General features: G+C 36.3%; 1 protein-coding gene across 4 annotated transcripts in view; it reads left to right on the top strand.

Annotated features, from left to right (window-relative positions):
* LOC100115435 (protein N-terminal asparagine amidohydrolase) overlaps positions 1-14,793 on the top strand; it is a 76,009-nt gene that overhangs the window by 14,239 nt on the left and 46,977 nt on the right. For 2 of the 4 annotated variants that reach the window (XM_032600997.1, XM_032600996.1), the window contains exon 1: positions 10,546-11,328. The exons of 1 other annotated variant lie outside the window; for it this stretch is intronic. The gene's annotated coding sequence lies outside the window, so the exon portion shown is untranslated. Of the gene's footprint in view, positions 1-10,436; positions 11,329-14,793 lie in introns of those variants that run through there. One more of the 4 variants, XM_003426451.5, reaches the window with a different exon arrangement.

Raw genomic sequence — 14,793 nt, forward strand, 5'->3', positions numbered from 1 at the left:
GAATTCTATAGAGTGAGATCATTTTTAAATAAAAAATTTGTAAATAAGTATATAATGTGAAATGGATTAAGGAAGGGCAGGGTATAATAAATTATGCTACTAAGCAAGTGAAAGTTGTACAATTAATTTTAAATGAATTTTTTGTATTTTTCTTATATTGTTTACATTTTTAGGTTATTATATTATCATTCTCAAAAACATCTACCATTCTAGAGATTTTGAATAATTTCTTATTCACGGTGATATATAAAATCCCTAGTGATAAATCATCAAGTATTTCACTTCAGAATAACCCCCCCGAATCGAGCAAGCGAGCAGTTGTCCAGTCGAACGCTTCACTGACATCTGACTACGCTGTCATAATTGTATTAATTTCTTGTTCTTTTTTGTATTAAATATATGCACCGTCAGAAGCTATACCCTGCTTGATTTTTATTTTCAACAATTTATTAAAATATATTTTTAGTTAAGCTTTTAAAATTTAGTAAAACAAAATTTCAATAAACTGCAAATTTCGAAAAATTTTGAGAATTTTGAAAATTTTGGTAAATGTGAAAATTTTGGTAAATGTGAAAATTTGAAAAATTTGGCAAATTTGAAAATTTGAAAATTTTGGCAAATTTAAACATTTTGAGAAATTTTTAGAAAAATTGAAAATTTTTCGAAATTTTGGAAAATTTTGATATTTTGGAATTTGTTTCAACAGTTTTTAACGATTTAAAGCTTTAGTAAGGAGATGAACAAAAAAAATGCATCGAGTGGACCGAAAATGGTCGTTTTCGCCTTTAGAGGCGAAAACGACCATTTTTGGTCTGCTCGATTTCCGATTCTCCGATTATTGTAGGCTCGTTCTACCTATATAGGGGGCGAAAATGGATTAATTGATACATGTATTGTGATCAGGGACCCTCGCTCTACTTTTTGTGTGACGCTCGGAAAACCCTATTTTCGGCCCAGTTTATAGGCGCCTAAAATGGTCTTTTTTATGCACGTGTTATACAAAAATATATAAGGTAATTATTTGATCAAGTAGATAAATTATAAAAATTAAATATTAGAAACGTGATATTTAATTAATTCATTTTTGGATTATATAATCTTACTTACTTGTGGTATTGCTAAAGATAGATTGATTGTAAAAAATATAATATAACTGATAATCCGTCGAGTTCTACGTTGATACGGCCATAATCCTATTGCTCGTAGAAACCATTTACAATTTTTGTAGTAATATCCATCAAAAATCTCCATTTATATAAAATATATTATTTTTGATAGAGTATGCGCAAAGTGCACCCTAAATTGAAAATCAGTGTCCTCCACACAATTCTCTGATCGTGTCAATGCCGGGCTGGTATAAATAATTACTCTTATTTCACAATATTGTCTTGGTACTAGATTATTGCAGTAAAAATTTCTTCATTTTTCTAGTTCTAGTAGATGAAAATAAATGGATACAAGAAGTCTCTTTATTAGAAACACTATTTTTTTTCAAATTAACTATATGTGTAAAGTTAGATAGTGATAAAATCAGAGTTATGTTTTTCCACAGACGAGCAGAGCAGTATCAATATTATGGTATATTTACCTTTTACCTTCATATAAAATTGATAATGTGCGCAGCAATATAAACCTATGATCGCTATTTATCATGCAAATTGCTGTAAGGAAATAATTGCACCAAGTAACGAAGAATTGTTTTGCGGAGCGAAATTATCAGAAATTGTGCTCGAAGAGAATACGCAGGGAAAATAATATCATTTTCGCGGAGCGGAATTATTATAATACAGATTGAACAGAATACGCAGTAAAAACTTTATTTGCTAAATTTTAAGTACTTGAAGAGTTTGATTTCATCTAAATCTGATGTTTTAACGAGTCTGACAAGTATTTTTATTGATAATACAACTAATTAATAAGTTAAGAAAAACTGTAAACACAAAATGAAGCAAATGCTAAGTAAGTATAATTTTTCTAGGTTATACAATTAGTGAAAAATTAAGATAATTATTAAGCATTATCAATTATTTAATCAATATATAATAGATTTTTTATGCACATACATTGCTTGAAAGTTATGCAACGATTTAGTAAATATCCAAAAAGATCTTTCACAAATCAAAATTTTAGATGAGTGTTAGAACAAAATACACTTATCTTATATAATCAATCTAATGCATAGCTTAAACAAATTGGCTTTAGTTGTACTTTATTTACAGTAAAGGTTTATGTTACAGATAAGAAAACTGTAAAATATGACAGTAACTGAATTAAATGGATCAATGTAAGAAATTAAAAATAATATACTATAATTATTAAAATTATTAGTAGTAGTAAAGTGTATTTATTTTTTAGAAAAATTATATCATACGAGGTATGTATGTACTTTTACTTTTACTTTTTAAAAGTCTCCATTGACAAAATTGTTTATAACAATGTCTGGCTTAAATCCACATTTTAGCCTCGCTTATTTGTGTCGTAAGTAGTCCTTTCTGGCACTGTTAGGTTAGCACCTAAGCGTAGCGAGATTACAACATGGATAAGCGTAACTTGGCCGATTCTTTTCTTTATACTAACATTTTAACAGTATATCAATGTTTTTAAATAGATTGTCAACAGAAGTCCATATCTTTCGGGTCATATGTCTAGCAAAAAACTGCATAGGAAACCAGTTGTCAGCTAGATAAATAAAGGATGTCTTTCAGCGTTTTGTGCCATAGACCTTACTATTCATCGTTGTATAGACTTACTAGCGTGGATCAAGGTACATAACATCTTGTACAATGTATATACACATTGTAAATTATACTTTTTATGTATATATGTCTATATCTCAATGGATAGGGCCTATGCATACACATGTGTATAAAAAAAACACTGACACAAGATCTCTATTATTTTAAGCAACAACTTGTTTTCACGTGATAAGATATAGTACGGGATTCGTAGTTTGATAACTCTAATTTTAAAAAGTCTACCACGTTACATCGAATGGAGCGCAGAATTATATGATTTCTAAATGTTAAATTCTAAACGTTTTAATACTGTAATATTTTGCAATGCTGTTTTTTCTTATCTATCTTTTATTAGTAACAGTATATTTCTAAGAAATAAGACTTATTTTTTAATTAATTATGCAAGCAACTTTAAAGATAATTTTTGTGAGGTATGCACTTGTCTAACATTATCAAGTGACTATATAGAAAAATGAGATATTTTTGTCAGCACGCGAATAGAATGATAAGAATATTACGGGAGGGATTTTCATCGCACTATACAATTGATAATACATGCTGAAACGCAAATCTATTGCTACAATAATTATTTATAGTTATTTATCATGCAAATTACTGTAAGGAAATAATTGCTCCAAGTAACGAAGAATTGTTTTGCGGAGCGAAATTATTAGAAATTCTGCTCGAAGAGAATACGCAGGGAAAATAATATCATTTTCGCGGAGCGGAATTATTCTTGCTACCGTTTCCCTACAATCCCCCAGTATATCCAAATCATCTGCGTAGCCTAGTATCTGCGTTGTTCCATTAAGCGTTGCGCCCAGCTGGCTAACCTGCATTTTTCTAACGACATACTCTAACGTTAAGTTGAACAGCACCGTAGAGAGCCCATCCCCTTGTTTTAAACCATCGCGTATCATGAAGGGTTCTGATACATTACCACCTACTCGGACCTTTCCCGTGCTTCCGTTCAGACATATTTGAATTAATCTCACGAGTTGTTTCGGTACACCGAGAAGTACTAGAATTTGATACATTTTGCTTCGCTTAATAGTCGTACGCTTTTTTAAAATCTATAAATAGTTGGTGTATGGTTTCGCAAAATTCACACTTTTTCTATAACAACTGTCTTATGGTAAACATTTGATCGCTCGTCGATCTGTTGCGCCGAAATCCGCACTGATAATCTCCTACTATATCTTCCGCGAATGGAGTGAGTCTAGCTTGTATTACGTTTGACAGAACTTTGTAGCACGTTGCTAAAAGTGAGATACCCCTAGTTATTGCAGTCTGTCTTATCCCCCTTTTTAAAAATCGGTATAATGATAGATTCCTTCCAATTTTCGGGTATTGTTTCATTTTTCCAGATGGCACATACTAGTTTATAGATTTTGAAAGTGAGCTCGACGCCCCCATATTTGAGTAACTCAGTTGGTATAGAGTCATTTCCCGCGGCTTTGTTGTTTTTTAGTTTTTTAATCGCGGCCTCTACTTCTTGGTAGCTCGGTTCCTCCACGTGGAGTTCAGCAGTGTGAATTTCGTCCCCTAATTCTTCGCTATTTTCGTGCACGTTTAATAATTTATCGAAATAACTTTTCCACAGCGACAGTAATTCGTCGTCATTTGTTACGAGGTCCCCGTTTTCGTCCTTCATTAATTGCGTGCTACTCCTAAAACCCTTTCTGATGGCGTTAATCCCTCTGTATATTTTGCGGGGTTATTTTCCTTACTGTTAGTTTCTATTCTCCTAATAAGATTCTTTTGATACTCCCGCTTCTTATTTCTGTAGATCGCGCTCGTCTGTTTCCTTACGTTAGAATACTCTTCTACGGTCCTATCGCTTCTATTTTGTAAGCTATCTAATTTAGCCTTTTTGCGCCTTTCAAACCAGAGTTCGCACTCTTCGTCAAACCATGGTTTGCTCTTTGGCTTTTTCTTTTTACCCAGTACTTTGTTCGTGGCCTCTTTTACCGTTTTTTCGATGTCCCCCCATAAGCTATTCGGTTCGTCATTCCCCTCCGGCGATGTGTTTGCTTCTTCAAGTGCCTGAAACCTGTTATTAATTTCTATCTGGTACCTAATTCGCTCTGTTCTATCTCGTAGCTTCTCAATATTGAAGCGTTCTACCTTGTTTGCTCGCTTACTATTTTGATTCGCTACTAGTCTAGCTCTTAATTTGGCTACTACTAGGAAGTGGTCCGAGTTGCTATCTGCCCCTCTGTAAGCCCTTACGTCGAGAACGTTAGTATGACGTCTTTTTTCAATGAGGAAATGATCAATTTGGTTCTGTGTGACCCCGTCCGGCGATGTCCACGTTGCCTTGTGTATGTCCTTGTGCTTAAAACACGTAATTTTGATTATAAGATCTTTTGCCGCCGCGAAATTTATGACCCGTTATCATTGCTGGCTTCGTGCATTCCTTCCCTATAGTAGGCCTAAATATTTCCTCCCTACCTATTTTAGCATTGAAATCGCCTAATACTATTCTCGTGTCGTAAGACGCGAACTGGTCGATTACCTGCTCTAAAGTTTCGTAATAGAGATCCTTAGCTTCTTCTTCTTTATCCTCCGTAGGACAGTGTACATTAATAAATACATATCTATACCATTCACCTACGATAATGATGTACGAGAGCCTATCATTGACGGATTTGAAACTTTTAACCGAATGCATGATGCTTTTGCTTACGAGAAATCCGGTGCCTAGAGATCCCCCACTCCCGGCCCCATACAGGTACGTGAAGTTACCCGATGCTAGTACTCCGCCATCTGGCCACCACGATTCCTGTATTGCTACCAAATCTAGATTGTACCTATCAGCTTCCTTTACGAGTTCTTTGAACGCGCCTGCTCTGTATAGACTGCGAACATTCCAAGTTCCGACCCTTAAGTCCCTTTTGGTTCGGATTTGATTTTTTTGAGCCATGATAGTATGTTAAACCCGCGCGCTTCGGATCCTGTTCCGATCGCAGGTGAGTCCACCGTTCTAGAGGTGATAACCCCCATACCTCTCTAGAACTAAGTATGAGAGCTTTCCGACTTTGACGAGGACAGTGTCAACTCGTCGTCAGACACACTACGGTTTCATTCTCGCATCCTAACGCCCCCCTGCAAGGCAGCGCGCCTTCGCTGGCATCGTTACCGCGTAAGACCAGGTGACGAATCATTCTACACATCCCCTTTCGGGGCAGTTGTTATCGCTCCCGCATCCTCCTCGGCAGCAGGATTTTTGCCCATTTTTGTAATGTGTGATGAAAGAGATAGATTGAGAGATAAGAGATAATGTGAAGTGTTTTTTTGTTGTGGTGCTTGCGTAGTGTTTCTAGATGAATGCGTTCGACAGTGTGGGCTCATCACACCCACGCCTGTTCCTATCGGTTGTCCGCGGCTGCTTATTCAATTTATTCGCAGCTAACCTCTTTCTCAGGGGCTGTTCATCTATCCGCAACCTAAGGACGCGCTGTGTAGTGGTGATAGACACCCACCCGTCCGATTTGGACGACAACGCCCAAGACCCGCTTAGGGTAGCGGCATTGTAACAGAGATATAATGCATATGCATATATTAAAGATAGATGCATCAGAAATTTGTATTATTTTTTTCGTTAAAGTTTATCTTGTTTGCATATTCAAATACTTGCAATAGAAATAATACAAAATTAAACTATCCATAAGTATATGATATAATTTTAAAATTAATAAAAACCCTATTAATACATATTTGTTTTTACATCTATATTAAGGACAGAAAAACGGTAAAATATGACATAGATGTTTTCATCAGCTGTAGGAACGAATATTTTGTACTTAAATATTTGAATTTATCTAACACAATTTCAAAATAATTTCAGTTCGGAACTTACGACTCCAAAACTTTCTAACGAAAGCGTTGTTATTTTACCAGCAGTCAATTCGCAACAATTGGATGAACGACACATTATTATTTCTGTGATTTTTCTGGCTTTAGATGAAGTCAGATACCATTTACTGAAATAACTGTTTTAAATAATTATAATTTGATTCATTATGGTCTTAAACATAGAACAATAACACATGGATTATGTTGTTATCATTATTTTGCTCTGGCAGAAAATTAGTCATTTTTGTTGGTCTATCTTTTAATCAATTAAAAGATTTGACTATACTCTTTTAGAAAAGTTAAAGCATTGTGTTGGATATGTATGGGCTTGTTAATTTTTTACCAGAGTTTATGATATATGAATCGATGTCGTAAATATAGTACAATACTCAAATTACTTACGAGGAATAAAATACTTTTAAACTACTGTCAATAATTTGTTGGCCAACCCAGTTGAGGTATAATAAATGTATTTGTATGCCGAAAATGAAGGCAACGATTCGTACAAATTTGTAGAAGTCGTCTAATATAAAAAGTGTCTAAAATCATTTCCATTATAATAATACAGAGGATAAATTTTTCTCAATCAATATGTTCGTAATTAGATTAAGTTAGAAAGTACTTCTTACATAAAGTGACCCAAGGGAAAGACCTAATACAGCCACTCCTTGAACTATAAGAAAACATTTGCTAAATGAATCTTCCAACAAATCAACACACCTAATTAATAAACAAAGAAATTTTTTTAGATTTTTTTCCGAATTTAACTAAGTATTTTGTAATAAATCAACCTTATGTTTTTGTTTTGTAAAATGACAGCTTCTGTCATTTCCCGTCTAACTATAGCGTCATTTTTTGGCTGATAGCAGTTCTCGTCTGTTTTTTGAGAGTTTTCCATGGTCTCTATCCTATTGCTTGTAATCAAAAACAATTTAAATAGTGTTATTTCTGAATTTTCATTAGAGTTGCAATCCATCTTTTTACCATGTTATCAAAAATAATCCACAAGCGTGTTTAACAGCTAACAAATAAACCCATCAACGCCTGAGAATAAAGAGCAACTTGTATAAAAATACACAAGTATCATATGCCCGCAACACCAATAATGATAATCAAATTGATCAAAAATAACATAATCATACATAAAAAAACTACTGTGGTAAATTACTTGTATACATAAGAACTAATGTTCTTCCTTCTTCAGTAGTTTTTTGTAGTATTTTTCTTTCAGTTTCATCTTTGATCTTTTGCCAATACTTTATTATTTGTAAAAATAATAATTTGAGCTATATAGAAAATAATAAAAAATTAATACGCATTGAGAAACATTTTCAGCAGGATAATTATTTCACGTAAAGTTATATTTCCGTCCGCTACGGGGGCGGTAAAATAATTCACTTTTCACTCGCTACGTAAAATAGTGTACGCACCACGGCCGGGAAAGAAGAATACTTATATTTGACTATATACATGCTATCTGAGAAATTATTTATTTTTTCGGCTGAGGTGCATAACATACTATTATTTCCATACCTGTTCGGCACTTGTTTATGTAACAGCATATTTTGACATGCAAACTATTGCAAACATTAACGAAACACTATTTTCACACATAATGTTGAAATCCCTCCAATATATGTTTTACCAACATAATAGTCTAAATTTAAAAATCATAAAGAAAAAAGTATTTCCATTTTATAAAAACACATATATGAAAAATCATTTTGGGAAAGTATACGGCGTTTGATAAAGATTTTAACGATTTTAACCAGGTGATATATGTGATTGCAAAGATCTTACAAATCTCACCCACCTGTGGTATCGCCAACGATAGGATAATTATATAAAAAATAATAAAACTATTTATCCGCCGAATGTGAGTTTCATAAGGCCATAAACCTATTGCTCGCAGAAATCATTTAGAATGTTTGTAGTAACGCCCATCAAAAATTTCCATTTGTATAAAATATATTTTAAAGCATTTAATGTTTTATTTATTTTTGCGAAATTTGAATAATGATTTTTTGAAAAAATACAATTCTTTAAAATCCGTTACACAGAATATTTAAGTCAAATTATCTATCTTTTTATTTATTCTGGATGACGAATAAAAATATTTCTCTGTCAAAATAATTTTTCAGATAAACTCGCCTAAAAATTTCAAGCATAAGATTTCTGAGAAACGTACTGATCTAATATTATCAAGTTTTTGTAGTAGAATAGTGGGTGATATATTTTGGTCTGTGCGCGAGCAGAGTAGTAGCAATATTGTGGGAGAGACTATTTCCGTAATATCCGATTTATAATGCATGCTGCAACGTAAATCTATTGCACTAATAATTATTTAGACTTATTTATCATGCAAATTGCTGCAAGAAAATAATTGGACAGAGTTCAACGAAAGCTCTTGTGAGGTAGAAATAACATAGATCCCCAGCAGAATTCGTAGTCAAAATAACATTCTTGCTAAGTTTTAATTTTCTCCGAAGTTTTTTCGAATGGTATTTTACTCATTTACGGTTTCGCCATTCTTTTTATTTATTTACTATAAACCAATAAATTTATAATTATTAAAACAAAATTAAACACAAAAAAATGGCCACAGCAGATGCTTACTGGGCTATAGTTTTTCCAGGTTGGTATATTTATGAAAAATTTGTTTAAAAACTTAAAATCAATGTTATGATTATATAACTCTTAATTTTGTATTGTGCATAAGCGTATAAAGGACAATATAACTACCATACAAGTTGCAAAAAACAGGCTTCAAACCGATCTACAGCATAATCATTTGTTTTTATCATAATCCTTACTATAATCGTTGTATAAAGCGCACCTTTAACTAAATTTTACCATTGATAAGACTATAAAAGGTATTAATTCTTAATCATTATAAATAAAATTATACTTTCTTTACAGTAGCAGATTTCCCGATATGAAATCGTCATGGTAATCTGAATATCTTTCTTACCATCTGCGTCATCTGCTCGTTCAATGTTAGTGTCGAACGAAGATGTTGAGATGGCACCACATACAAGTATAGATTTTTGAATTAACGTAGAAATTTATTAATACAAAAACCCATGAATTTGCTACTCATAAATGCATTCATTAATCACATTTAATTTTACAGACATGTGCTTTTAAAAAATCAAAGTAAGTGGTTATAGTAGAACTTACAATTGACAACAATAAGATGAGACATTCAGTAGTAACAGTAAAAGTGGTATCTGTCTGTCCACAACGACACTAGGAATAAAGAAAATTAAGCTTTTATCAGTTTGGTAGCATCTAATGATTTTAAAATGTAAAATAAGAAAAGTACAATAATGCATAAAAGCCATCAATAACAATAGACTAATGTAAACAAAAACCTTCGATCTCAATCTGAAAATCTCTGACAACCACGAACGAGTATAAGACCGTCACATACTCTCGCCCAACAACGCCAGCAGCGGTACAGCAGTTCGGTCCGCGTTCGAAATTCCGGTGCTGTTACTGTGAAATCGTTCCGCGTCAGCTGATTCTGTTTGTACTGTTTGCAGTTGTAACCTCTTGAACATTACAAAGTTCTTATTATAAGTTCAGTTATTATAGTATGTAATACATTGAAAGAGTTCTCTTCAGTTACACGAAGAATAATGTTTTCGTGCGTTTCAGGGTCATAAAAAGTAATTTTCTCTGTATAATTTGCCATACTAATTTGGTAATAACTTTTACAGCACCATGAAAAAAGATACCATGCAAACAGCTGACGCGGAACGATTTCACAGTAACAGTACAGCAGCGGAATTTCGAACGCGGACCGGACTGCTGTACCGCTGCTGGCGTTCCCTCTGGAACACACCCACGAACGAGCGAGAGAGCGGATACATTACACCGTCGATAAGAAAGAGAGAAAAAGAATCACGTATACATCTCCGGCAAACTTTACTCGAGAGAGTGGCGCCTCATCGCAGAAGCCAACCGCAGTGCAGTGTGTATCCCTTGAGCGAGGCGAGCGCGTTTCTCGCTCTCCTCTCTCACCCTCTCATTCTCTTCCTCTTTCTCCGTCCATTCGTGCGATAAGTGTAATCGCGACGCGGCATAATTTCGCGCACGAGCTGTCAAATCCTTCGGCCCGGTGTTTCCCTCGCGCGAAAAGCCCCTTACGCGCCTCTAACCTCGAGACTCTTGACAGTTCGCCGACCTAACCTACAAAACACACAAGGTCTTTCAAACTGTTGTGCGTGATATCGTCGATTCGCGGACGGAGAGTCGAGAAAAAAACTGTGGCACACGGCACTTCCGAAGCTTGACAGTGGAGTGGAACCTAATGCAGCGGCTTTTGGGACAGAGGCTAAATGCTCAAGCTGTATACCTATATATGCATACTGTTGTTTTGTGTATGTATACATAGTCGGTACTGAGAGTGTGTGCATGTGCTGTGGTGCGAAGAAGTGAGAGGAACAGAGACGAGAGACGGTTTGTTTCCATCTTTCAGCTGTTTGTGCGCGCACGCGTCTGCCTCGCGCGTCCCTCTCGGACTATCGCTGTCCATTTAAATCGGCGTGTTAGTTATCCGTCCTTCTCTTTCTTCCGCGCATGAGTATATGGGCCACCAGTTGCGCATCGTTGCATAACTCCACGCGAAGATTTCTGGCTCCGATTTTGGTTCGCTTGATGACTTCGGACTTGGTCGCCGACCACTGTTTGTTTTGATAACCAAGAGCCGGAAGTTTTGGGACTTCGATTGGTGAGTGCTTTTCAGTTGTAATGTATTGATTGAAAATTATACGCTGTTTGGGACAGTAAGTTTAAAGAAGACTTGCCAATTGAATTATCGTTTGGATAGGCATTGCTTGTAATACTACAAGTAGGTACCTGCTTTTCATGTTCAGCCAATAGGACTATTCCCTTGTATACAAATACAAACCGTGTCATGCGAAATTTCTCCTCAGAATTTTAAAACCTAACCATTACGACGACTATTAAAAAATCAATATCCCCTGTTTTAAATACGCGGTCGACCAACGACCACCGGTACTGCAACAGCTGCTTATGCACTGAAGTGCATTAAACTTCACCTTTTAGAATACATAAAATCCAGCTCTGCTCAAAAAACAATCAGTCGCAACTCGAGTCATTCATAAAGAGGCTGCGGATGATTTACAATCCTCGCAATTATAGGATTGCTTATTACATTCTCAGTTGACTTGATTACGCGACAATTTTTTCCCTCGACTTCGAAGGCTATCGAGCAGCAGCAGCAGCAGCTCGAATATAAATATACTTTTATCCGTCAGTTTATACTTCTACGAGACATTTGCACGACGAATGACAATGTATCTAATAACGCTTATTTTTAGCCGCACTGAAATTACCCAGTAGGACTGCAATTTCCACGCGCGCTAAATTAAAAGTTTAATACCCGGGGAAATTATCTGATCAAACGAAATCACTTAGTTAAATTTCACGCGACCGCGAACTCGAGTACACGTAAAGAGACCATGAAAACTCTCTCACTTTCGAGAGCCCCATTTCAAAAATAATTTTTTAGCAACTGCTCTCCTCTCGTGCAAACTTTCCGCAAATTATCAAGCTCTTAAAGCTCGCGACGTAACGCGATTACGAAGAGAAAAAACAGCTGCTGCGGCTTTTCCTCCAACACAGCTCAAGGAGGGAAAACGAAGGAAGCGAGAGGAAGGTATAAAAAGGGAAAACAAGCGCGTGCAGCACATTCTCTCTCTCGTAAAACGTTTTCTCGTTTTTCACCGCAAAAAGAAGCCGAGAGAAGGAGCGAAGAAGGAGAGTGTAGCGCACGCAAATTAAGCGCTGCCGTGCGCGACTCGCGCCAGCATGCTTGTGGGCTTTTTTTCTAAGAGGAACATGCCAGCGAGGGGCCTAAATGGATGCTAACGCTCTTAATTACTATCTATTATAAATTTCTTCTTTGCATTCTTTTTTTGCAATTAGCGTGCTTAGATGTGTGCATATAAGAGTGTATATAGTTGATCGTTTGATGAGAAAACTTCGGAAACAATATCAAGTCCCTCGCGACTTTCCATAGAAACTTCTCGAACACTTTCGTCCTCTCTCATAACCACTTGGAATTCCCGCCTGAAATTTAATTTCGTTCGCGCGACCGTACGGCTTTTCATACGTATACGTGTGTTTCTCAGCAGGATCTCGCGTATACGTCGTCTCGATTGCGCTCGGACTATTCGGAAAATTTCAATTTTTATCTCTCCCCCCACAGGGCTTCGGAAAACTTTTCATATATCCGCGCCTCTCGACTTTTTTTCTACCTGGTCGGACGACGGGATTGACTAAGAGAGAGAAGAAATACTCCGAATTGCTCGGGAGGTATTCTGTCGTTTACCGAGTCATTTGCGTTTTTTAGACACGACGCACAGCTTTTGAGCCATTAACCGGGGGATTGATGGAGATATCTCGCTTGTTATGGGTCTCCATTAAGATTTCGCATCTACATAATGCTGCTGATGATAGATGAACGATGGAATTATCCTCGCGATTTTTAGCACTTCTTCGAGGTAGATTGATTCCGGATAGAAATTGCTAAATTGTGTGTGTAATGAAATTGCTGGGTAATGGATGGTTATCAAACGCTTGTTATTATTGGGTTATGTGTATGATATTGTTCGAAATTACATAGGCAGAGAAAAGAAACGCTGTAGCGACGGGGAGGATATACAATTAATTGCGAGAAGGGAAAAACATTTATTTACGCATCGAATTTACTTGTAATAAGCCGGAATACACACACACTCTGGGGGCACCGGAATGATGAATACGACTATTGCGTGCCGAGAGAGCTCCGCGGAAATGCATCGGCACGTAATGTGTGCTGCGCAGCTCGGACGTGTACACACATACGCTCGCGCGCGAGGGCTGAGAAAATTTTAATCGAAGATAAAAGAGTTAACGTTTACCTCATTACATGCCAGTGATTCATGCTCGCTTTATTTACTTTTTATACACTGTACAGGATAAATTGATTGAATTTAAAAGCTCGTGTAAATTGTCTGCTATGGTTGAGTAAGCGTTTCCGTGAGTTCTTCCAGTTCGTTTTAACAAACGTGACTATAATCCGTTGTCGTCATAATCGAGTTATTCTATTGAGATCTAAAATATATGAAGCTTGAGCAACAAAACAAGGAAAAAACCTTATCGATTATCTCTCCTGTTTTTTTTTTGTATTTTTTTTTAAGCGAAGCGTTCGAAAAATCTAGACTTACAAGGCTCGTTCATCGCATACGCGCGTTTTGGCTTATCGCGAATACCCGTCTCTCTACGGTCCGATAAAGCGCGCGCATCCTCTTGATGCAAGCATATCTCGGTTATAATGTAGTCCCTCATTTTTTTCCGCTGATGTGATATAATGCTTTCGACTATATACTAGCACGTTGTTAGACATGTGTTATTTTATTATTGTAGTCCGCAGTTTGCACATTTTTCAATAACGAATCTTGAACGTAATTATTTTTGCGTTACAATAAACCGATCGAAGATAAATAAGCATTATCGCATTACGCCAAGTACGTCCTTCGCGTGAACGACTGAAAAAAGCTCATCGACAACAAAACCTGAGAAACGAAACGAAAAATGGGGTAGCATTAAGCTGGCGATTCTCTCGATTATTAATATACACCGACCGAACTTCTCACATAAGCCGACGTTCAATAAGATATATCATCGATTGTGCAGTTCTCATAACCGACGCATAAATCACGGCGTTCCATCCGGGAGCAAAAACCCTCGCATTATTCAGAGGAGCTTAAAAAACGAAAATCGTCGCTGACGACTCGAAGCGAACCATTTCACCTCGACGATGTATACTTATTCAATATAAGATTTTTATTCGACGTTCTCTCTCTCTCTCTCTCTCTCTCTCTCTCTCTCTCTCTCTCGGGAATCCGTTGCGACTTTGCAGCGAATAGTAATAAATCTTGCTCTTGCCGCTGACGATGTAACTATATACAGGCGCGCGTTTCGCTCTCGCGAGTCTGTGTAGCTGAGTGTAACGTACCATGTGTATGTGTACGTGACTTTCACGGGAGCTTTTTTTTCGAAAGCGTAGGAGATGTCGCCTCTCGAAAGTGCCAAGTTTATTGCCGCGACTGGGAATAACACACGCCTGTTGTGAAGTTTTAATCTTCGTAGTGCATGTGTGTGTGTGTGTGTGATGGTGGTGTGTATT

This window comes from Nasonia vitripennis, chromosome 5, assembly GCF_009193385.2.
Source record: "Nasonia vitripennis strain AsymCx chromosome 5, Nvit_psr_1.1, whole genome shotgun sequence".
Lineage (NCBI taxonomy): Eukaryota > Metazoa > Arthropoda > Insecta > Hymenoptera > Pteromalidae > Nasonia > Nasonia vitripennis.